Raw genomic sequence first — 27,500 nt, forward strand, 5'->3', positions numbered from 1 at the left:
AAATGCACGCGTTTTAGCTCACGCAGGCTGGCGTGAGGTCTGGAACATGACAAGGGAATTAGAATTGAGAAAAACGGACGTAGCTGGTGGAATACTTAACTTTAATCCATTAACGGAGAACGTCGCTCTTCATGGTACATGACTCACAATTTCAATAGTACGGATACTGGCACCTTTCTAGGTCGTAGCAAATAACGTACCTGAAGGCTATGCTAACTATCGTCTCGGCAAATGAGAGAGTAGAAGTCAGTGAACCATCGCTAGCAAAGTCGGCTGTACAACTGGGGCGAGTGCTACGAAGTCTCTCTAGACCTGCCGTGTGGCGGCGCTCGGTCTGCAATCACTGATAGTGGCGACACGCGGGTCCGACGTATACTACCGGACCGTGGCCGATTTAAAGGCTACCACCTAGCAAGTGTGGTGTCTGGCGGTGACACCACATTATTAGCTAAAAAGTTTCTGGCTTATACTTGTGGGCTATCGTCACTTGATAAGAGCGAAATACTCAAATCAAGAGAGGGGAAATTCTTATCAGACATATTATTGTCAGCAGATGGCTTCCTGGACGTTGGTTATACTCCTCGTGCACAGCGCTTGCCTGCGCTCTTCCTTGATGACTGAAAATGACGAAGCCAAAACCTGCAGCCGTCTTTTCTATTGCAGTTACATTCTTTCCTAGAAATCTCAATCCCTTCCCGGAATTTGCTTCTATAGATGTTTGTTTTCTTGGATAGTAAACGTACGCGTTTGAAATTAATGCCATCCTCCTCATGGTCCGCTGCCGCAGATTTAACACTTTGTTTGACCGCAGGTGGCGTTTGTGTTTTTCGAAACGTTCCTTTATAGTCTGTACCGTTTCGCCTATATACATTCTGCCAAGGCCACGTCATTTCATAGACTCCCGAGTTGTGGAGGTAATCAGGGGAATCCGTTTTGCGTCTGAAAAGGTCTTGTATTTTGTTATAACGGAAAAGGGATCAGAAGATGTATGGAATCTTTCACAAAAGTATTTGTTTTTCGAACTAGACATTTCAGTTTTACAGAAAAATGACTTGCTAAGAAGTAAGTTGGCGGGAACACTTATTTGTGTGTACTCGGTAACCTGCATCTTTGCCACTATTACTTAAGTTTACAGCGATGAGTGAGCTGTTGTAGGCAAGTCAGTAGCACATTTCGTATTCTACAACGTACAAAGCCGTGTCTCTTTTTGACATATTTCAATAAGTCGTTTGAAATATCCATCGCCACGACATTGGCGCTGAGTCTTAACGATTTTACAAGATACACGAGGAAATTATGATTCCGATGTCCTAAATACTCATACTGTTGGAATTTTTAACATAAACCTTGGCTAATTTTTCAGTCTTTGGTACCCGTGTGACTTCTCTATTGCAAATAAAGAAAATGTTAATAAGTGTTGTAATCAGGGGAAGATGTAAGTTAGTCAAATTTTCACTACGAAAGTGTACTAATACTGTTGTTGGCACTAACGCTGTACCTTTATGGCACAATAAGGATGAAAGTCGATCAGCTCCACGGAGTGTGAAAACAGGCTTTTAAAGTAGTGCACATAAGAGTACAAACAATTGTTCTGTACCATTGCGTGTCTTCCGGTACTCACATCCAAATACACTCCTGGAAATGGAAAAAAGAACACATTGACACCGATGTGTCACACCCACCATACTTGCTCCGGACACTGCGAGAGGGCTGTACAAGGAATGATCACACGCACGGCACAGCGGACACACCAGGAACCGCGGTGTTGGCCGTCGAATGGCGCTAGCTACGCAGCATTTGTGCACCGCCGCCGTCAGTGTCAGCCAGTTTGCCGTGGCATACGGAGCTCCATCGCAGTCTTTAACACTGGTAACATGCCGCGACAGCGTGGACGTGAACCGTATGTGCAGTTGACGGACTTTGAGCGAGGGCGTATAGTGGGCATGCGGGAGGCCGGGTGGACGTACCGCCGAATTGCTCAACACGTGGGGCGTGAGGTCTCCACAGTACATCGATGTTGTCGCCAGTGGTCGCCGGAAGGTGCACGTGGCCGTCGACCTGGGACCGGACCGCAGCGACGCACGGATGCACGCCAAGACCGTAGGATCCTACGCAGTGCCGTAGGGGACCGCACCGCCACTTCCCAGCAAATTAGGGACACTGTTGCTCCTGGGGTATCGGCGAGGACCATTCGCAACCGTCTCCATGAAGCTGGGCTACGGTCCCGCACACCGTTAGGCCGTCTTCCGCTCACGCCCCAACATCGTGCAGCCCGCCTCCAGTGGTGTCGCGACTGGCGTGAATGGAGGGACGAATGGAGACGTGTCGTCTTCAGCGATGAGAGTCGCTTCTGCCTTGGTGCCAACGATGGTCGTATGCGTGTTTGGCGCCGTGCAGGTGAGCGCCACAATCAGGACTGCATACGACCGAAGCACACAGGGCCAACACCCGGCATCATGGTGTGGGGAGCGATCTCCTACACTGGCCGTACACCTTTGGTGATCGTCGAGGGGACACTGAATAGTGCACGGTACATCCAAACCGTCATTGAACCCATCGTTCTACCATTCCTAGACAGGCAAGGGAACTTGCTGTTCCAACAGGACAATGCTCGTCCGCATGTATCCCGTGCCACCCAACGTGCTCTAGAAGGTGTAAGTCAACTACCCTGGCCAGCAAGATCTCCGGATCTGTCCCCCATTGAGCATGTTTGGGACTGGATGAAGCGTCGTCTCACGCGGTCTGCACGTCCAGCTCGAACGCTAGTCCAACTGAGGCTCCAGGTGGAAATGGCATGGCAAGCCGTTCCACAGGACTACATCCAGCATCTCTACGATCGTCTGCATGGGAGAATAGCAGCCTGCATTGCTGCGAAAGGTGGATATACACTGTACTAGTGCCGAGATTGTGCATGCTCTGTTACCTGTGTCTATGTGCCTGTGGTTCTGTCAGTGTGATCATGTGATGTATCTGACCCCAGGAATGTGTCAATAAAGTTTCCCCTTCCTGGGACAATGAATTCACGGTGTTCTTATTTCAATTTCCAGGAGTGTATCTGCCTTGCATGGGAGATGCTACGTAAAATGAGTTACCCGAAGAGCCTCATGAACAGTCTACTCCCTTCAGCTTGCCATTAAGTCTCCCCCCTCCCCTCCTTTAGCAGAGAGTACTGTGACGTTCGCACAATGTTGAGAGACTATCACTCTCAAGTGGAGCGTATGAACTCTTTACAATCTCAAGGTGCTACTGATACACAATTATTTCACTGTGTGAAGTATATACTGCGTTGTTTGCATCTGAAAAATTAAATCTGTCTTCCTGATCATTGACGTAAATCCAGCACTTGGTACTGCCAGTGACAGGCACAGTCTAGTAGCCAATCTGTTCGGCGTGTGCTGGCTGGCCAAATGATAGACACTACCTGAGAATGGCAGGTATATCTGGGCCACGACCTGCTCCAGTGCCGTGTTTTAACTTGCAATTATAAGAAGAAAGAGAAAATTCTCCATCTCTCACGGAAATGATCTCTTGCATGCCAGTGAGACGTTAGTTTCTTATCTCATATAAAGGATGGATGAGATGCGGTAGTCTACTTTTATATTTCAAGATAATAAAAACTAAACTCCTCCAGAACAGGCCATGAAGGCCTCCGCGTCATCGTCAGTCCATTGGTGTCACTAGATGGTCGTTCATGTAACACCTTGATGTTTAAATCCATCTGAGAAAGTACCAGTAGTGTCAGTCAGGGTTCCTCAGCGTTGCGCACGTGATCTTTGTCCACTGCAGTAGTGAATTTCGTCGGCGGTTTATCCTTGGCGGAGACGCCTCATCGCGGACACCTACGACTTTGCCCTTCATGTTTCAGCGGTTCTGGGCTTGTCAGACCTACGACTGTTAGCTAGGGGATTTGCGCTCAAGGGTGCCGTTCACCTTGGGGCTAAGGCAGTGGCTAGGTAAAACTCCCTGCTGGTGCTAAAAATTTTATGAATGAGACACGGACCTAAAATCCACGACAAATTCTGATTCCATTGACAAGGATTTTAATCCACTTCCTACGATTGTTTCACAACGGATCAAATCTGGTCATTACACCTGGCCTGTCAACACATGCAGAATTCATTACTGCTCAAGATATGAATGTGCAATTGATTCCGTTCTACAGCTACTAAACAATATCGAAACAGACCCAAACTAAAAGTAGAAAAAGGGCAGATAATAACAGGCAGAAAATCTACCATCAGAAGTAAAGAAAACTCCTGATCGGAAAAACAAGAAAATCTACGGGACCCAATCCCGATATCAACGAATAATGCTGAAAGACATATCTCTGGCTCCGCCTGATAACATTACCGTGTCCTTACTGAATAATTTAAACCCAAACCATGATCAAAAATCTCTACATAACAAGAAACTTGGAATAGCTAACGACTTACATAACTTTTACATTCAAAGAGATCGATCTGTGAAGGTCGAAAGTTACCAACCTGATATCATGATGAAAATGAAAAAAAGTGATAGAGAATCATCGACCGTAACAAAAGTCACACTACCAAGAGGAGGCAAATTATACACCTGTGAGAGCAAACCGAAAAATTATTCTCTAACCTTTAATGTGGTAATCGAAAATGTTGATTTGAATGTGGATCCAAAAGAAATAATGGAATATTCCAAATGTGGATATAAGAAAAGCAATAAGAGTAATCTCTAAAAGTAACAATGAAGAACAAAGATGATCAGAACAATCAACACTGGAGTGTTTGCTGAAAAGTCTCTTTAAATTCGTAGGACAGATCCATAAAGTGGAGCCATCAAAATTACCTCCACCTCAGCATATACAGTGCCCATGATGTTACGAGTTTCAACATCTTATTGAAAATTGGAACAACAAAAATATGCAGGAAATGCACCAGTGAGCACTTCTCCAGCAAATTTAATTCCGATATTACAACCCTAATATGCGCAAATTATCAAGGGAACAGTCATTCTACGAATATTAAATGACCCATGTATCCAAAGAGCCGATAAGTGCCGAAACAGCGGCTACTAGCAAATGTTTCGATCTTCCAGCAATGCTTGATGCTGAATCAAAACCAGAAGTAGTTTTTCCAACCAAATAACCTAATACAGGCAATTACAATAGTCTTGATTAACATATTCCCACATGGCCTACACAGCAATAATGAAAAAGAATCTAATCACTGGATTTGTTAACGCAAATGGACACCGCACAAAGATACCCATTCTCACGTATTCAGTTGACCAAAAACAAGAAAAATCCAAAAATCTTCGGAGGTTCAGGACCAGGAGCTAGTGAACTTCCAATTCAACTAAGGGATTACATACGCCATCGCTATAATGCACAAAACTACACAAGATGAATGACCTTATTTTGTGATGGAATTATACCTGCTATAAGAATTAAGTCTCCCTAACAATATGAAGATGTTCAAGTAATAATATTAGAAACAAATACTGAAGCCATGTCATTAAAACATCTGGCTGTAGTGTGCAAGTCACCAAGGGATACAATAAATATAGAATTTGTCAATTATTTAGTAGCCCTGAGACCTTTGATTATTATTGGTGACTTCAGTGCTTGTTCTGTTTTATTTAGTGACACATTTACAAACCATAATGGTCGTATACGTGAACAACTAAAACTAAATTAACTCGACCCGAAGAGGCCATGAAGGTCCAACGGTTATGACCGGCCGCCGTGCCATCCTAAGCCCACAAGCGTCACTGGATGCAGATACAGAGGAGCATGTGGTCAGCACACCGCTCTCCCGGACGTAGGTCAGTTTCCGAGACCAGAGCCGCTATTTCTCAGTCAAGTTGCTCCTCAGTTTGCCTCACAAAGGCTGAGTGCATTCCGCTTGCCAACAGCGCTCGTCAGACAAGATGGTCACCCATCCAAGAGATAGCCCAGGCCGATAACGCTTAACTTCAGTGATTGGACGGGAACCGGTTTTACCAATGCGGCAAGGCCGTCGGCACACTTGAATAACTGGTTCATAATAACAACTCAACAAGATCTGATACAATAAACCAATCTACATAGTACCTATTAGAACCCCATTAGCAAATCATGTGATAAGTTCACATAGCATTAAAAATAAATGCAGTGAAATGAGGATCGGCAATAGCGATCATCTACCAATTTTCTTCGATACACCTCTAATAAAAGGCGATTCCCAAGACCACAACAGCAACAACCACGAAAAATTATCAAAGATATAAGCAAAGTAAATGTACAAACATTCAACCAAATAATAATGGTTTCCATCCAGGAACGTGAAGGTACAATCTACAGAGATGATACATATGATTATAAAGAAAAAATTGTTGGCATCATAAATAAAGCAGTAATTAAGTGCACTCCCATAATCTAAATCACATCTGAGACCCCAAACGGTTCCCTGTCATTTACTGAATAATATCAAAATCAAGAGAAGAATGTATAATGTTTTTAAGTTAGCTACAATCCCAGTATAGAGAGTAGAGTAGAACAGAATAAATAATTTGGTAACAAACCAAATAAAACTACTTAGAGCCAAAACTGGGTCCACGTAATCAGCAAATTGGTTCATAAAAAGACTCCCAAAAATAAATCTTGAAATGCCAATAAGGGAAGTCAATCTTTGATCTATCAAGGGAGAATTGTAGCAGAAGACGAGCTTAAAGCTAAATATCCAGAGATGTTTTGGCTAATGTTCACCAATCTCCAACTGATAATAATTTCGACCTACATCATGAAGGACGAGTGAATGAAGAGCTCCAAGACCTATTAAATACCGACCGGCACTTTGATGAACATTAAGCTCATCTACTGAACAATATTACAGAAAAAATAAATGATGCTATTAACCAATGAAAAAATTAACCAAGCCTTGTTGGAATGTTAAGAACGATACTAAGAGGCGATGATCTACTTAAGTCATTACAAAAAACAACAAAAGATACTGCACGAGTGTAAGATAGCCAAGGTGAAAATGATCCTAAAACCAGAAAAGCTTCCAAATGATCCATCGTCATACAGACCGATAACGTCACTAGCTGTGGCCGTCAAGACTTTTGATGCGATATTACATAACAGGATGCAATAATTCAAGGTTCATAAACAATTAATTCCACCTACACAAGCAGGTTGTAGAAAACCTCATTAAATCCAGCGTGACACAAGCACTTAATGATGGAGATTGTGCCAAATGTCGGATACTGAAAGTGCGCTTGATGAAGTCTGGTATTAGGAACTTTATTATAAATTAATAAAATTTGGCTTCCCGGTAAGATAGGTAAAACTAACAGCAAGTTAACTTGATAACAGACCAACATCGGTATCCATAAATGACAGAAAATCAACATTTGATCCATTTGTAACATCAATATCGATTGTGAGTAGGTTATACTGTGCAAATGTGTGTATGTAAATATGAAGTGGTTGTTCTTTATTAATGGAGGCCATTGAGTTGTGAAAGGAAATTTTAAAGTCTGTAATACATGTATTATAAAATTTGTATGTTACGAAAGAGAATTGTGTATATAGAAAACTGGTTCATGCTTACGGATCTTGTATTATATTGTATAAAAGGTCTAGCCTCCGCTACGGAAGTGGCCTGGCTCGCGCTATACGGTGGTTTTGGCGATCGATCTGGGCGGCTACTGGGTGAGCACGCTACGCAGTCGGTGGCTAGTCGTTGTATGGTTAACATCGAGGGTACCAAGTGAGGCATTCGATAGCCAATTTATATTGAAATTGCCTCGCATGTGGTTCCTGCTGTCGTATGGTGCTCATGTTATTATGGAGTGGCTCTAAATCGAGGATATTACGTCGCCAAGAAGAATTTATAAACAGCATTCAACATAAGTGTGTGAGATCAGATAGTCGCCACGTGCTTGCCACCACTATTGCGCCACTGCTCCGCCAACTTCAGGAACTCAGCTGTATATCATAGTATGGACCAGTATGTTGGTGTGAGTGTTTGTCAATAATAATTCCAGTCATATAAACATGTGTTTGAACCTTAAAATTGTCCTGATCATGAAACCAAGTCAGGGTCCCTTCCTAAATGTGCATAAACCAAGTATCCTATTTCTAAGTAATTAATGGTTTGCTTCTGTACTAAATGTGCTAAAGTTCAGTGCCACAGTGTGACAGTGTGCAGTGTTACCGTAAAAATACCTGCTTCACAGGTAATGGATAACGCACACAAATTGAACCTACATGAAAAGTAATTTTGCTTTGATTATTACTATGAACTATTTTCTGAAGTTAATTGAACTTAATATTTCAATTACTTGCTTCAAAGTACTAACACATAAACTATTTCAAGTGGTTTAGAAACCTATATTGGATAATTGCAGTTTGTCTCTGAAATAGTCACAGAATTTGCCTGTAAAGACAGTTTCAGTTTATGGATCCGCACTATATTCTTTTCTGCTATAAGAAAGATAAATATTAATTTTGCTAAAGAAATCTGAAGCGTTTCCATAAGACTGTGAGTATAAAAAGCGTATGTGTGATGTTATTTAACCTCATTTGTGGTGTCTGTATGCTAGTTAATCCAGGACTCTTGTCATGCCCAATTTAAGTCTCGTGAGGTCTTTAGTAACATCTTAGTGCTGAGTTAGCTATTGATTGCTACAGTAATTATTATTACTGCGAGTGAAATAGCTTTTAAATTTCCTGTTATTTCTGATTTGTATAAATACTAACTACTGCTACCCAGTACACAGACCGTCCGGTAGTCGTGTGTACTCATTGCACTATTCAAAAGGAGTATTAATGGAAGTCAGTTTGGTAACTCATATTAAATTTTCTTGAAACATAACGTTTTAAACTATGATGCCTAATCAAGCTGGCAACCGTTTGTTACATCGTTTGTGTGCATTTACTACTTTCATTTTCTCCAAAGCAAAACCTGTTTAGTTTTCTATTAATTGCCATATATACGAAATTACCGTTCGATAACCGCTATCATTAGGCAAACACCCGGTCAAACATTTCAAAATTCCACCCAGAGGGTAACCCTAGTGTGGGTTAGTATTATACTTTTGGCTAACTTGCAGCACTCGTTTTATACACTCTCTGGAGTACGTCGAAGTGCAATATTATCTCCTGTTCTTTACATGTTATATACATAAGTTATTTCTCTAACAATCAAATGGAATGAGGACATAGGCCTTAATGCAGTGGTACGGCTTACTGGTGCCGTGCATCCACAGCTGAAAGCCTACATAGATTAGCAACATAATATATCACTGTATTGGAACCGCGGCTTGCCAGATGGTAAATACAGCCGAATGCTCAGAAAAGCCAACTCATAATATCTCATCATAGACATTTGACAAATTAAAATCACCAAAAGGCAGAGGATTTTGAACTAACCTTATGAGGAAATCAAATCACACCAAGGAAATCTGTTTAATACCTTTAAATCACCATTTAAGTGATGATGGCATGCAGGCAAGCAATCAATGAATTAACCATGAGAGGAAGTAATATACTAAATATACTGATATTAATAAAAGGATAATTTCATGGAGCATATTCATCTAGTCTGATATAACACAATGTGCTTTTATAAGACCGATATCAGATTATGTAACGCCAAAATGAATGGCAGCTTCAGCACACACGCAGAAATCTTCAGAATTGGGAGAATAGCATCAAAACTGAATCAAAGCACCAGTGAGACAGATCTTCATAATTATACCAGTGTATAGCCACTCGAACAACATTTACTTAAATTATCTGTATACTTTGGATTATCAAGATTGACAATAGGAACCAAGAAACAGGACTAGGACTGCTGAAGCAGATACAATTTAAACGTAACTTTCGACAACATAAATATCTATACGCTCCAAGAATAGTTGCTGCCTTACAAACAATTTATACTCAGGGAAACTGAATGCAGGTAACTCTACAATAAACTAAGATATTACGATAACTTAAAGAATGCAATCAAGAAGAAGAGTGTTCTACCTTACACGAACCCATATCGAGGTTTTTTTAGGAACGTTTTTCCTCGGTACATACGACGAATGTAGGATTTTCAGCTTCCTCCCTGGTACAGTCAAAGAGAGAAGATCTATTAATAATCTCGTAAGAGCCCAGATCCCAAAATTCAATAAACAAAGAGGGTCACTACAGTATAAAAACAATTCTTTGGCCTAAACGAACCCATCACTCTGTTTGAAAACGGCCCCTTCGTCCCGCATCAGGGATGGGATGAAGAAAAAAAGAGAAACTTGCTCTTCCGAAACACCTTAGTTTCAGTGTCAACAGATTTTAAGTAAACAAACATTATTAGTGTATGCAAGACAAAATATTCCATTGAAAACGAAATTTGTATTTGTTATGTTGGTAGACGTTGCACGACATCGTAAATTATGTGTGAACATTATTATGCGGAAGAGCTTTGGTTCTACGCTGTCTTAAAATAATCGCATGATATGTGTTTCACACGGATGGGTAAACTGAAGCATTGTGGTGTAATAAAACAGGGTAGAATTAGGGATGCAAACAATAACTCAAAATGTAATCCAACACAAAGAAAAATGGAAAGAACATGTACTTCTTATGCAGCTACAAAGACATCCTAAACTAGAAATGGAATATCAACCGAGGGGAAGAGGAATTTGGGAAGGCCGAAGAAGAGATGGTGTTACCTTAAGTAAAAGGGCTTAGGTGTAGCTCTGGAGCGGCAGAAGAATAAGAAGTTGATTTGTAATGATACTGTTCATTCATTTTTAACAATTCACATATGGGTAGCTGAATTTTAATGAGATCGTTCTTCTAATGAGGATAAATCATGTGAAGAACGTCCCAAAAGCACATACAAATGCCGACATGGCATTGGACGATCGTCGATTACAGATTTATGAAACAGCTGACGCCATCCAATAATCAACCAGAACATTATGACCACCTACCTAATAGCTGTTACGTCCATATTTGGCACATATACAGGTACTACGCGTCGTGGTATTGAAGCAATGAGTCCTTAGTAGGTCTCTGGAAGGAGTTGGCACCACATCTGCACTCACAAGTCTTCTGATACCCGCAAATTCTGAAGAGGGAGGCGATGAGCTCTGAAGCCACACTCAGCCACATTCCAGATGTGTTCGATAGGGTTCAGGTCTGCCGAGCTGGAAGGCCAGCACGTCAATTGGAACTCGGCATAGTGTTCCTTGAACCCCTCCTTCTAATTCCTGGCCTTATGACACATAGCGCATTATCTTTAAAAATGCCTTGCCATTATGAAACATGATCGTCTGAAGGAGTGTTCGTGGTCTACAAACCAGTTTACGGTTCTCCTTGTCCGCTGTGGTGCCTTCCACGAGCTCAACTGGACCCATGGGTGCCCATGTGTGGTCCCTAGGGCGCCGCCGCCAGCATGTCTCCGTCCCACAGTACAGGTGTCAAAGATCTGTTCCCTTTGAAGACGACGACATGATAAAGTATCGGGATTCATCAGACCATGCAACGCTCTGTTACTGCACCATCGTCTAATGCCGATGGTTACATGCCCATTTAGTTGTAGTTGCCGATGTCGTGGTGTTGACATTGGCACATGCATGTGTCGTCGGCTGCGGAGGCCGATCTCTGCAAGTGTTCGGTGCACTGTGTCTTCAGACACACTCGTACAAGTTGAAGTCTGATGTTAGATCCGCTACAGTTCGCTGTCTCTCCTGTTTTACCAGTCTGCCGGGCCTGCTACGTCCGATATCTGCAATGAGGGGTGGCCGCCAAACTCCACGACGTGTGGAAGTGGTTTCACTTGGTTCCGACGTGTGTTGAAGGCATTCACCCCAGCACTCCTCGAACACCCAAGTGGTGCAGTTTCCGAAATGCCCGTGCCGAGCTGCCGACACATCACAAGCTGCCCTCAGTCAAACACAAATAGATCGCGCACTTTCCCCATTATACACACAGACAACACGCTCACAGATACTTCATGCACCGTGCGTGCGTCTGAGTAGCAGTCATTCCTCGACAGGTGAAGCAGTTTCCGCATGGAAAGATTTATATCGATAACAGGTCTGAACAGTATAGGCGTATCATTGCGGTTTATTTTACACAAAGAGTTGACTGTGAGAAAGCTATAGTGTAAGATGCGTATCACTTTTGCTGAATATTAATAAAAGATAAAGTGGAATCGGATGACTCAGAAGTGTTTAGATCAGTTTAAAAATAGTCACACATTTTGTACGCCGATTTGTTACTGTGGTTGAGACCTAAGACTTATAACTTCACATCAGAAAGGGAACAGCAATCGAAGCACGAGACAGAGGATGGATGTGTTGCACGGAAGAGGACAGTCTTGTTGATGTGCTAGAAGTATCAATATCATAAGTAGGAAAGAAGGAATGCATCATTCCAAACATTGATCTGATAGTGCCCTCCACCGAGCGGTGAAATGGATGTACGAAGAAATACTGGCGAAGTTCATTTAATCTGCTAAAAGGATGATTAGTATTTACTGCGATGTGGAAGACATTGTTTTTATTAATTACTTTACACAGTGTAATATACCAAGCGGTGAATATTACGCAAGTCTTTTGAAGTACGCTAAAGTACTTGTCTGGATTACAATTCATGACCACAATGGGTTTGGATACAATGCGAAATCTGAGCGATCTAAAGTTTGAGTTGCTGGAGCACGCATTCTACTAGTCGCATGTCGCACCCTCTAACTGTCATCTATTTTCACGTGAGAAGATATTAGTTTCTGCAAAATTTTTTGACTTGCGAGGAAGTAACGGCAGTAAATTTATGTCTGGAAAATATTTTGCTTTTACGAAGAGATTATGGCTGTTACAAACACAAACTTGCAAAATTGAGCTTAAGGAAAAAACTGGACAGTCTGAACTGGCCAAAATGGAATTTAAGGAGGAACCGAGGCGAGGTTACAATTTAAAGTTTCGTAGAAGACAACGTCATTAGAGACAGAGCTCAATATCAGAGAAAGCAAAGGGGAGAAAATCAGCCTTTTTGTTTTCAAACTAAATGTTTCGTCTTCATTTCGCGCAACCACGGCAAATCTAAAGCTAGATGACCACTCGGGGCTTGAACTCCGCACCTGATGAGTGCCTTAAAGGACACTTCGCAAAAAAAGTGCATCTCCGACTTAAAAAGTGTATCGTTCACTGCTAGAACGATAAATTTTCTCGTCATACTTTCACAATCAGCGCAGCACATGTTCTGAAGTGAATAAAGCAGTTCCACCTCTCATCTTGCCTCACTATGGAAGGCTTCTACAAGGAGCAGGAATATCTCGATTTTACGCACCACAGCCTATCGGAATTCTCCCTGGCGTTAATATCCGTTAATTTTCCGTAAACGCTTGGAGACCTTTTACTATCTGAAGCTTTTCATCATTTAGTTGTCTTAGGGCCATAAAGGAAAGATCTATAATGACTTGTTCCAAAATAGGTCTCTAAGTTCAGTGAAAACAGGGAGTCATGGGCGGACGTCGTCAGTTTCTGGGAGGGTACTAATGAAGACTCAGTCCGGGAGCCAACTGCGGAAGGGGAAGTCCCGAACTGTGGCGAGGCGTAATTGAGGGGTGTTGGGGAAGGAAGGGGGAGGGGAAGGGTTGAAGGGCGGGCTAAGAGCTGGGCACGCACCCAGCCCCTTCTAGCCAGAGGGGGGTCACGGCTTAAGAGGAACCAGAGTACCTACTCTGGAAGGCGGCAAACTGTTTTTCTCGAGGGGGAAATTTAGTGCTTCTGCGCGTGAACGGGCGAGGTGTACCGACCGCCTTAAGGGGCTACTCGTTCTCCTACGCCCCGTCCTCGCAAATTAGCTGTAAACCGCGTTCGGGTGTTGATGAAGGGGGTGTTTGTGTTTACCCGCTTGCTTAAGGCGTTGAAAATTTTATGAGGCTGCTGGCGAACGTTAACTGCCTGCGGCGAAATCGACGAATTCGCAGCACCACGTGTAACAAGCGCGAGCTGGTATAATGGAAATAAAGAAACGGAGCCTCGTATACTCACTGATGAAAAATATTTCATAGAAACAATTAAATGCTTAATACACTGAAGAGTCAAAGAAACTGGTACACCTGACTAACATCGTGTAGGGCCTCCAAGGGCAAGCAGAAGCACCACAACATGACGTGGCATGGATTCGACTAATGTCTGAAGTAGTGCTGGAGGTAATCGACACCATGAATCTTGCAAGCCTGTCCATAAATGCATAAGAATACGAGGAGGTGGAGATGTCTTCTGAAGAACACGTTGCAAAGCATCCCATATATGCTCAATAATGATCATGTCTAGGGAGTTTGGTGACCAGCAGAGCTGTTTAAACTCGGAAGAATATTCCTGGAGCCACTTATAACAACTCTGGACGTGTGGAACGTCGCAGTTCCCTACCGGCCGTGGTGGCCGAGCGGTTCTAGGCGCTACAGTCTGGAACCGCGCGACCACTACGGTCTCGGATTCGAATCCTGCCTCGGGCATGTAAGTGTGATGTGCTTAGGTTAGTTAGGTTTAAGTAGTTCTAAGTCCTAGGGGACTGATGACCTCAGATGTTAAGTCCCATAGTGCTCAGAGCCATTTTTTGGTCGCAATTCTGGAATTGCTCAAGTCCCTCGGAATGTGCAATGGACATGAATGGCTGTAGGTGATCATACAGGATGCTTTAGTGCGTGTCACCTGTCAGAGTCGTGTGTAGACGTATCAGGGGTCTCATATCACTACTGCTGCACAAGCGCCAATTCATTACAGAGTCTCCACCAGCTTGAACAGTCCACTTCTGAGATGCAGGGTCCATGGATTCATAAGTTTGTCTCCATACCTGTACACGTTCATCAGCTCGATACAATTTGAAACGAGACTCGTCCGACCAGACAACATGTTTCCATTCATCAATAGTCTAATGTCTGTTTTGACAGGCCCAGGCGAGGCGTAAAGCTTTGTTTACTGCAGTCATCATGGGTATACGGTGGGTCTTCGGCTCCGAAGGCTCATATCGATGATGTTTCGTTGAATGGTTCGCATGCTGAACTTGTTGATGGCCCAGCGTAGAAATTCGCAGCAATTTGAGGAAGGATTGCACTTCTGACACGTTGAACGATTCTCTTCAGTCGCTGTTGGTCCCGTTATTGCAGGATCTTTTTGCGGCCGTAGGATGTTGGCCATTTAATGTTTTACCGGACTCCTGATATTCACGTTACACTCGTGAAATGGTCGCATAGGAAAGTCTCCACTTCATCGCTACCTTGGAGATGCTGTATCCCATCACTTGTGCGCCGGTACAACACCACATTCAAACTCATTTAAGTCCTGATAACCGGCCATTGAAGTAGCAGTAACCGATCTAACAATTGCGCCAGACACCTGTTGTCTTATATAGGCATTGTCGTCCTTTGGGCCGTATTCTGCCTATTTACATATCTCTGTATTTGAATACGTATGCCTATACCAGTTTCTTTAGCGCTACAGTTATGATGTAATGGTGTATCATAAATTATGAATCGTATATCAGTATTATTAATTAGAATTACAAGAATTTTATCTCGGATTTACTTCTTTTGAACGAAGCAGTGTCATTGATTATCATTGATTATGTTGTTGATTATATTGTTGAAATCAATTTTAGCGGCGGTATCGTATTCTGTCGATGATCCAGATAAATTTGAAAGTCTGCTTTCCCCCGTTTAAGTATTTTTGCCATCTTTATTTGGTTGAAATTGCATTGACAAGATACTGGCGTCACTGGTGTTGTCACACATAGCCTCAAAGTTATTTCCATGTTTCGATAATAATCTCTTCAAGAACATTTTGAAGGGATATATAAGGCTTTCTTGTACCTAATGGGAAGCTATATCAAAGTTTTTTATTGAATTTTTTGGCATTTAGCTTACAACGTACGTCCACCTTATGCTCACATAAAACACACAGGTATTGATATAAAATTACAGTAGGAATATTTGTTTCTTTGCACACACGCATACACTGAAGGCAAAATATACGTACCCTTTAAACAGTGTGCAGTCAGTTTTCGGTGATAAGTTGGCCGTAGATGCAGTAGGTCTGCACATGGTGTGGGAAACTCCATGAGCCTGTGTTGCCAACAAAGCCCTGTCTATGAACGACCAAACTTTATAGGTTTTTGTAGAAGAATTACAGTACTAGGTGTTTCAAAATGAATACCAGAATTTTAATGTTTTGCAGCATCTATTAATATCAATTTACAATTATGAATAGTACATCAAATGAAATAACAACCAAAACAGTTATTCTTACAAGTATTCAAGTTGAGCCCTATTCGTCACGTGGCACACTTAGAGCTAATAGACAAGTTCTTCTCAAGCCTAAGATCGATGAGCCTGGACTAATTGTTGCAACAACTGTTGAGTTCTGTTTCTCAACTGTAACTGGTGTGTCTTATGTTTATGAGCTAGAACTATGACTCATTCATAAATTGAAAGGAGCTGAACCACAGAACTATGTTTGGCAGCAAGGTGGTGCGCTGCCTCACTAATACAGTTCAGTATGCGATTGGTGGCAAAAAGCCAACAGACATACCTTGTATCGCATGGCCTCCACGTTTACCTGATTTAACGTAATGTGATTTTTACTTTTAGAAGATCATAAATGATCATCTACTACCAGCTGGTCAGGGCAGCAGTCGAACATTTTCTGTCTCCAGAAAGGCCCGTACAGGACCTGCAACATGTGGTCGTGTATTATTCTGCTAAAATGTAGGGTTTCACAGGGATCGAATGAAGGGTAGAGCCACGGACCGTAACACATCTGAAATGTAATGTCCACTGTTCAAAGTGTCGTCAATGCGAACAAGAGGTGACCGAGACGTGTAACCAATGGCACCCCATACCATCACGCCGGGTGATACGCCAATATGGCTTTCGGGAGGACGACGGTTCAGATCCCCGTCCGACCATCGAAATTTAGGTTTTCTGTAGTTTGCGTCAGTCGATGAGGCGGGTGTTGGGGTGGTTACATCGTAAAGGGCTCCTCCAATTTTCTTCTCTGATCTTGCTCAGTCCCAGCGTGTGCTCCGTATCTAACTTCTAGGATGCTTCTGTGAAGTTTGGAAGGTGGGAGACGAGATACTGGCAGAAGTAAAGCTGTGAGTACCGGGCGTGAGTCTTGCATCGGTAGCTCAGATGGTAGAACACTTGCTACAGTTGCTGCGCCGAAAAATAAACGCCCATAAACATTCAATTTAGGGGAGTACCATACAACTATAACATCTCATGGGCATTTTCTGACCCAGTAGACGTCGATTCATCACTGAAAGCTACACAATACATAGAATCTTTATCGTCATGTAGCAACATTTCATCTGCAAAGTTGTCACATAAACTGTAGTCTGTAGGCCTTAGAGCTGCAGTTCTCTACCTTTCTGAACACTATTACCCCTCAGTATAAGGCGACGGCTATCTAGTACCCCCACCTCCCACCCGCCCAGGACCCTGACCCCCCCCTCCCCCTCCCCATCATCATAATTAGTGAACAATTTAACTTTAGAATGCAAAACCGTTTTCTTTGAACACTTCCATTCTTAAAATGTCAGAAGATACATTACAATTAGCTTTTATAAATGTCTTGCTAAACCACGAACTAATAAGTCAATGAGACAATTGGTATTGCTTATTTGTAACAATCTTTTTACAGAATGATGACACAATTCTCAGTGTATGCGAATGTTACCAGCAAGTACTTCTGAGAAAATAAAGTCAGCTGTCAACATTTAGGATAGACGTATGTTACAAGGCATGATTCTTTCGCACTACTCCTCTCCCTAGCGAAATTTTCTTCAACCATTTCCTGCACCTCATTCAAAATTAATTAAATAAAACTGTGTATAGTACTTCGATCTACTGTCAGTCAATTACTTGGTCACTGGACTCCTTACTTCTGAAGTGGCAGACTTTGTTTGAGTTTTGACTGTCAGTGCTTTGTGTCTGACCACTGGCAATAATAATAACGTAGGACTTACAGCAGTGTAGTAGCCAATGTATGGTTACTATTGCGCCGTCAGTTTGTTTCTTGTACAGAGGTGAATGATGAAACGATTTCTGGTCTACTGCGGGAATTACTCCCAAACTGGAGGACACATTTTCATGAGATATTTAAGCATGTGTGATGTATGTCTCAATTTCACTGTCCTTGATGCATAGTACAAAGTACAAGCAATGTGTGTGTGTGTGTGTGTGTGTGTGTGTGTGTGTGTGTGTGTGCGGGGGGAGGGAGGTGTCTATGTGAGCGAGATAGTTCACACATTTGTTACATGAATTGTAATCCCATAATATTTTTTCACACATTAACTGTAGTATCCAAAAAAATGTAATTTTTGTAACTTTTGTGATCAGCATTACAGTCTTATGAAATGGTGATAATACTAATGATCCATTCAAAATAATGTTGTTTCATGACTGAAATATAGTTCAACTGTTTTGCTTTTATCCCTCAGAAATATTTTACCCCTCAAGGGAGAAATACCTCCAGTTTGGGAAGCAGTGCTTTAGAGCTTGTAGTAACTTCAAATGATAAGGTAATTGTAAATGTGACCTTAAATTTCTACCACGAGCATTACTAAATCACCACGACCTATGCATGAAAGACTCTCTCGCTCTTTTAACACATTCTTCAGTCACTCTTCCCCATCCTGTCTCTTTCCTTTGCAAAGACAGGCAGTTTCTTCAAACTGATGATACCATCCACAGATGTTAATATCACTTGGAAGATTGTACTGTAACTTTATATGGAACGCACGTTGCACTGCAACAACAGATTTAGTGCTTGCAAACTGTAGAACACAAAAAGCTTTTTGTTCATTAGTAGCCGTCTTTACTACTATCACTATCTAACGAAAGACACAGGAAACAGTTTGTGATTGAGATTTTGTACAGGTATACAAACAAAACTGTTTGAGTTGCTCTTTCATTCGATGTATTATTGTAAGTTGAATTTGATGACGCTGCGGAGTCTTAAAACCTGAGTATTCATTTTGAAACATCCAGTACCTTCATGTAGTTTGGAGCACATAAATAAAAGGCGATGTTCGTCCTCCTACTCCATAAGAGCAGAAAGGTGTCTCTACGACATGTATTCGGTGTTTACAGCAACATCCATGATTAAATTTGAGTCTGGCAATTAGAAAGACGAGCTGCTTAGTCATTGAATTTGTACGAGATTTCGTGTAATAGGGGACTCAGATGTGATCTGCTGCGTACTTCTTGCCTTTGTATCTTGTTTCCAATCATTCTAGTTCCCAAATTTTCTGTAATGCTTCTGGGTAGGACGTATCGGTAATCCGTAGCTGGGGTTGCAGCCCGGATGGTATACCCTATTGCAGCAGCTTTTCTAGCTAAGTTGTCTACAGTCTCATTGCTAGTCATCCCACAGTCTGTTTTCACCCAATCGAAAGTAACGGAATGGTGTGATAGATGTGAGATTTCACGTACAATTCTAGCAAATACTTTGAAGCATTCCAGCAAAAGCAATCTCACTCCAATCCCCAGTCTATAAAAATCGGAAAATATCCTAAGCCTTCGGACAATATTTGTTTCCATACCCTCTCGCCGCTGTTTGAGATCCTGCAATACGGTAGCGACGTACCAGTAATATTCCACCGTTGAAACTCAGCGGATTGTGTGGACGGAAGGTGCGTAAACCAAGCGCTGTTGTCACGTGAGCGACGTTAACAGACGTTAGTCTGGTAGCCTACAGTACGGCCGGCATAAGGATCTCTATGACGGCTCCCAGTGCTAGTGCCAGCCTTCAACTGTGAAGCACTAACGGTTGTGAGCGATAACAGGAGCCTTCTGCAGAGCTGTGACAACACAGGCGTAGCAGTAGAGACGTTTAAAAAACACTTTACTTTATTGGTTGGAGAAGGCCCGCACAATTGCCTCGTCCAACCCACTGGAACAGTGCCAAGACTCAACTTACTTCGTCTCGATTACACTAGTCATTTCTTTATTTTGTTGCTCGAACGAAATGTGGTTTAGAAACGACACTGTGTCAAGAAGATGGTTTGCCAATATCGTGAGTTCAGAGTAGCTGACTGAGGAAAGATATCTCCTCATAAACAGAGAATAGGAACACGAGGGGTAGAAGAACTCTTGCCCTTCAATTTAATTCTTAAACCAACTTTTCTCCTTGTTTTTCTTCTGTCAGGTCTTGCATTCTCTCTGTGCCTGCAATCTTGGCGAGGGCCCATCTTGCAACCCCATCGGTACGGCCATGACAATTATAGTTTGGCTTTTCCGACAATAACAGGGAAAGAAGGGGGGCAATTTCGAAACTGGAAACACCAGTGTCCTGTTCCCAAAGTATCTTTTATTTTAGTAGTGTAGTCTTATAGAGTTAATGGTACATACGAAAATGTCCAAAAAAGATATTTATATCTGGAACTGAACAGAATTCAGTTAATCTTGCAATATCAGACATAATGTCTCAACTATTCTACGAGAAATCAAAATTGCATACGTGTAATGTTTTTCATAAATAGCAGCGCGCTTATTAAGTGGTACTCTTTTCTGGTATTGGAAGTTACTCTCCAGGTTTCTGCAGCTTGGTTAAATGAATCTTCTGCTGCCCTACGTCTCACTGCTAAGTTCGTCATATGCTACAACTCATAAATAGATCAAACTGATGGTAGTAGACAGTTCCAAAACTGGACATACGCTGACAAGATTCTGGACTTGATTCTGGTAAACACTATCCGTCCAAGGAAAACGTTAAAAAAGGAGGAAAACACTTTTTCGGTTAATTAAATTCTCCCAGAAAAGTTCTGAGCCTAAGCTTACCTTGCTCATGTGCAGCCTTACCCTCTTGGTTACGTCTTGTATACCTCCGTATGTCTTCCGATCTTTAGTAAAATTTTTAGATGCAGATATGTTAACTTTGTTGTAACTCAGAGAAAAACTGTTATCCTCTAGCACCTTGCTGGTACACAGAAATAAAAGTAAACTCTACTGCTGGTCGCCAAGACTGTCTAATAACAAAGCTGCTCATGCAAAAATGTTTGCTGCAGCAGTTGTTCATATGGTTCAGTGATAGAAGTGGAGAGTAAAACATCTCAATGCTTAATTACAAAAAAATCCTATTGTTGGCACGATGCAGTAAAACATTTTTTTCCAAAAGTTGCTGAAAATGACTCCTTTTCCTTGTAAATGTAAATTAAACTAGTCAATATTTTTACAACCTCTTTCTCCCATAAAAATTTTGGGTACCGTCGCATACAGACGTTAATGTACATGGACGGGGCGCAAAATAACAAAAAGAGTGGACTTATCTCCGGTCAGCAAGATGTATGAGACATGCGAAATACCTTCAGACTTCAAGAAGAATATAATAATTCCAATCCCAAAGAAAGCAGGTGTTTACAGATGTGAAAATTACCGAACAATCATACACGGATGCAAAATACTAACGCGAATTCTTTACAGACGAATGGAAAAACTGGTAGAAGCCGACGTAGGGGAAGATCAGTTTAGATTCCGTAGAAATATTGGAACACGTGAGGCCATACTGACCCTACGACTTATATTAGAAACTAGATTAAGGAAAGGCAAACCTATTTTTCTAGCATTTGTAGACTTAGAGAAAGCTTTTGACAGTGTTAACTGGAATACTCTCTTTCAAATTCTGAAGGTGGTAGGTGTAAAATACAGGGAACGAAGGGCTATTTACAATTTGTACCGAAAGCAGATGGCAGGTATAAAAGTCGAGGGACATGAAAGGGAAGCAGTGGTTGGGAAGGGAGTGAGACAGGGATGTAGCCTCTCCCCAATCTTATTCAACTTCTATATTGAGCAAGCAGTGAAAGAAACAAAAGAAAAATTCGGAGTAGGTATTAAAATCCATGGAGAAGAAATAAAAACTTAGAGGTTCGCCGATGACATTGTAATTGTGTCAGACACAGCAAAGGAATTAGAAGAGCAGTTGACCGGAATGGATAGGAGCCTATAAGATGAACATCAACAAAAGCAAAACGAGGATAATGGAATGTAGTCGAATTAAGTTAGGTGACGCTGAGGGAATTAGATTAGGAAATGAAATGCTTAAAGTAGTAAAGGAGGTTTGCTATTTGGAGAGCAAAACAACTGGTGATGGTCGAAGTAGAGAGGATATAAAATGTAGACTGGCAATGGCAAGGAAAACGTTTCTGAAGAAGAGAAATTTATTAACATCGAATATAGATTTAAGTGCCAGGAAGTCGTTTCTGAAAGTATTTGAATGGAGTGTAGCCATGTATGGAAGTGAAACATGGACGATAACTAGTTTGGACAAGAAGAGAATAGAAGCCTTCGAAATATGGTGCTACAGAAGAATGCTGAAGATTAGTTCGGTAGATCATATAACTAATGAGGAGGTATTGAATAGGATTGGGGAGAAGAGAAATTTGTGGCACAACTTGACTAGAAGAAGGGATCGTTTGGTAGGACATGTTCTGAGGCATCAAGGGATCACCAATTTAGTATTGTAGTGCAGCGTGGAAGGTAAAAATAATAGAGGGAGGCCAAGATATGAATACACTAGATTCAGAAGGATGTAGGTTGCAGTAGGTACTGGGAGGTGAAGAAGCTTGCACAGGGTAGAGTAGCATGGTGAGCTGCATCAAACCAGTCTCAGGACTGAAGACCACAACAGCAACAACAACAATCTCCGGTGATCTTAAAGTTCGTTGCATGATCAATTAATGTCGTCAATCATATGTCAATGGGAAAGGAAGTAGGAAAAGGTCAAGAGTAAACAATGTGAGGAGAAGACTAAAATTTATGGACCTTGTGGCGAAAGACTGAAAAGTCTTGAAATTATCCTCTGCTTGGCGGAAAATTTCAACAATATTAAACAGCAAACAGTTTCCCTATTTTCTGTAAAATATTATTTGTTTTGTCCCGAAACGGCTTCCGGCTTCTTACGCTATCGCCAGGTGCAAACTGTGTCGCAAAAACAGACAAAAAAAGTTACACTAATACAGGTATTACCATTATGGTATTACTTTTATTTATTCCTTTACATATCATTGGCTTCTAGCGCGTGCACACACAGACATACACACACGCGCGAGCGCGCGCAGGCGCGAGTTACTTATACAGAAGATACATGAGATACAAAACATTGGTGATCCATAGAGTGTTTACAGAAGAAAGTCTAACCATTTACATCAGACAGAAATAATTTCGTTTAACTAAAAGTGAAAAACAAAACTTTTGTGGATATCGTTGTATTACAAACAGATCAAAAACAAAATTGAATTTCAATTGCAATGTAGTTTTGTGAAACTGATACTAAATTTAAGGGCTCGAATCATGAACTTATTAAATATTCCAATTACTACAGATAAGTTCACAGTTAAAATAAATGCGTTAAATATGCTCAACTAAGGAAAATCTCAAATAGACTGATAGATGTACTGACACAGACAAAATAACTCCAGACTTAAAGAGGAAAGTAATAATTCGAATTCTCAAAAAATCAGTTGCTGATGGGTGTGAATATTACCGAATTATCAGTTTCATACGTCATGGTCGCAAAATACTGCCACAGATTCTTTACAGAAGAATGGAAGAACTGGTAGAAACCGACCTCGAGGAATACCAGTTTGTATTTCGGAAAAATGTAGGAATACGCGTGGCAAAGTACATCTTGAGCTCTCGATAGGGAATGTGTCCACAATACATTTAGTTTTATTGATCAAAAATCATTATGCTAATTGTGAAAGTGAAACAGTTTCTTGACGAATCAGATTTGCAACATGTGCATAAAGATCCGTCTGCAGGTTTCAGTGAACAAGTAAAATCCACTATTGAACTATTCAAAATTTTTGTATAAGAAACCAACAAGTGTATGCTTGTTAATAAGAAATCTATGACTCCTAGGTTACATTGCTTACCTTAGTTACAGAAAGAAGCCATCCCAGTGCACCCAGTAGTGCCATCGTTTGCTTCTCCTTGTTACTTACTAGCGAGACCCATCAAAAGGAGAGTAAACTTTAAACCGAAGTTGGGTATCAGAAATTCCATTGCTCTTTTTGAGAAAGTTATATGTAGTTTACGAACACTTGCTATACACAGCATGACGACTCAGCTATGGTTTCCCTCTCAGTCCCATACCACCTGAAATTTTCATGGATGATTTCAAATAAGTTTTCTTGGACAAAGAGCCACTGAGTTTCAAAACTGAATGCAATGAGGATGATGCTCTGCGTTTATGGACTGGTATCACTGGATAATTAGATACATTGCCCCTACATTTGAATTCCAGTATAACAAAATTCAGTTCACAATGGAGAAAACAAGGTCTTCTATAAATTTTTGGACGTTAATATAAACATTAGCACAAGGAGACATTTATTTAGCATTTACAAAAAGAAGACAGCTGCAGATACGGTAATCCCTGCAAGCTCTCATCATCGACAGAGTCATAAACATCAAGTGTTCCATTTCAAGGTGCATCGTATCGTATCAGTTCCATTATCTGAATCTGTCTTTCAAACTCAGCTATAGACTATCACACTTACCACATTCAGTAACGACTACAGGTATGTCCTGTTTGATAATTTTCTACGAAAACAAGAAAATGTGACTAAAATTAAATCATTTATGTACGATTTTCATCCGTGGTCTAGGGACAGCGTCTTTGATTAACTATCAACACGTTCTCGGTCCCGGATTCGAAACCTACCACTGCATGATTTTTGATTACTCATCAGCACTGGCGACCGCAAACTTTCAGCAGAAGAAGTCACTCTAATTCTGCCAACGGCCTTGTAAAAGAGAGCGGATTAGCGGGCAGTGGTTCACAGCACTCCCTTGTCCTTGGGTTGGGAAACTGCCCCTAAAACGTTGAAGAATCAGCAGTGATCAACAGCATGAGGATACAGAAGGCAATGGAAACCAATGCATTAAAGACACACAACATGTATTCATAAGACATGTGGCCTGTAATTTGAAAAAGTATCATTATGATCTCTCCACTGGCAGAAGATTCTGGAACAGTCCCCCATTTATACCTCTGGGAGGTGATTGCCAAGTGGGAGATAACCATGAGAAGAAGATTAAATAACTAAAGAAAGGAAAATGTTCTACGAGTCGAGATGAGATAATCAGAAAACGGAAATGCAAAAGCTCAGTCTAGATACAGTACGGATCAGTGAAGTGAAATGGAAAAAAGACAAGGATTTCTAGTCTGAGAAGTGTAACATTATACAAAAAGTATCAGGAAATGGTATAACGGAAGCAGGATTCGTTATGAATAGGATGGTACGGCGAAGAGTGTTGCAATGAACAGTTCAGTGATAGGACTGTTCTTGTCACAATGGACAGCAAACCAATATCGATAACGATAGTCGCAAGCTGAAGATGAAGCAGAGAGAGAAAGTATATGAGGATACTGCAAGGGTAATACAGTCCATAAAGGGCGATGAAAATCTAATGCCATGGGGGACTGGAATGCAGCTGTAGGAGAATCAGTGGAAGAAAAAGTTGCAGGAGAATGTGGCCTTGGGAGAAGAAATGAGAGAGGTGAAAGACTTGGTTCTGTAATAAATTTCAGCTGGTAATAGCGAATACTCTGATCAACAATCATAAGAGGAGGAGGTATACTTGGAAAAGACTGGGTGATACGGGAAGATTTCAGTTAGATTACATCATGATCAGAGAGAGAGTCCGAAATCAGATACTGGATTGTCAGGCATGCCCAGGAGCAGATATAGACTCAGATCATAATGTAGTAGCGATGAGGAGTAGGCAGACGTTCAAGAGATCAATGAGGAAAAATCAGTATGCAAAGAAATGGTGTACGGAAGTACTACGGGATGACGAGGCATATTAAAGTATTAAAAAAATTAAAAAAATTATATTAAGTTCTCTTGAAGTTCTCTGAAGCTATAGATAGTGCAATAAGGAATACCTCAGTAGGCAGTACAGTTGAAGGGGAATGGACATCTCTAAAACGGACAATCACAGAAGTTGGAAAGAAAAACATAGGTGTACAAGGAAGATAACTGCGACGAAGCCGTGGGTAACACAAGAAATAGTTCAGTTGATTGATAATAGAAGAAAGCTCAAAAACGTTCACGGAAATTCAGTAATAAGGAAATACAAGTCGCTGAGGAAAGCTAAGACGAAATGGCTGCATGAAAAAAGTGAAGAAATCAACAAAGAAATGACTGTCGGAAGAGCTGACTGGGCATATAAGAAAGACAAAACAACCTTAGGTGACATAAACAGCAAGGGTGGTAATATTAAGACTGCAACAGGAATTCTACTATTAACTGCAGACGAGGGGACAGGTGGGTGAAAAGACTACATAAAGGCCTCTATAAGGTGAAAGATTAGTCTGATGTGATAAAAGAAGAAATAGGAGTCTATTTAGAAGAGGGGATCCAGTATTAGAATTAGGAGAGCTTTGGAGGACTTAAAATCAAATAAAGGAGAGGGTATGGATAACATTCCATCAGAGTTTCTAAGATCATTGGGATAAGTGTCAACAGAACGACTATTCACACACGTGTGTAGAATGTATTAGTCTGACGACATACCGTCTGACTTTCGGAAAAATATTACGAAAACTGCAAAAGCTGACAAGTGCGAGAATTATCGCGCAATCAGCTTAACCGCTCATGAGTCCAAGTCACTGAGAAGAATAAAGAAATATCAAGACACGTTCATAGGGTTTTTAGACCTAGAAAACGAGTTCGACAATGTAAAATGGCGTGAGGTGTTCCAAATTCTGAGAAAAATTGGGGTAAGCTGTAGGGAAAAACAGGCAATATACAATATGTACAAGAACGAGGAGAGAATAATAAAAGTGGACGATCAAGAACGAAGCGACGGATTAAAAAAGGTGTAATGCAGGGATGTAGTCTTCCCCACATCGCCTACTGTTCAAAACGTACAGGAAAGAAGCAATGATGCAAATAAAAGAAAGGTTCAGGAGTGGAATTAAAATTCCAGGTGAAAGGATATCAGTGGTACGATTCGTTGATGACATTGCTATCCTGAGTGAAAGTTAAGAACTGCATGATCTGCTGAATGGAATGAACAGTCTAACGAGTACAGAATGTGGATTGAGAGAAAATCGAAGAAAGATGAAAGTAATGAGAAGTAGCAGAAATGAGACCAGTGAGAAGCATTATGTCAGGATTGATAGTCATGAAGTAGATGACATTAAGGAATTCTGCTATCTAGGCAACATAATAACCAAGGGGAACATCAAAAGCACACTAGCGCTGACGAAAAGGGAATTCCTACCCAGGAGAAGTCTACTACTATCAAACATAGCACTTAACTTGAGATAGTAATTCCTGATAATGTACATCTGGAGCACAGCATTGTTGTTGTTGTTGTTGTTGTTGTGGTCTTCAGTCCAAAGACTGGTTTGATGCAGCTCTCCATGCTACTCTATCCTGTGCAAGCTTCTTCATCTCCCAGTACTAAACTGGTGATCCCTTGATGCCTCAGATGATGTCCTACCAACCGATCCCTTCTTCTAGTCAAGTTTTG

Source organism: Schistocerca gregaria, chromosome 3 (assembly GCF_023897955.1).
Source record: "Schistocerca gregaria isolate iqSchGreg1 chromosome 3, iqSchGreg1.2, whole genome shotgun sequence".
NCBI classification, from domain to species: Eukaryota; Metazoa; Arthropoda; class Insecta; order Orthoptera; family Acrididae; genus Schistocerca; species Schistocerca gregaria.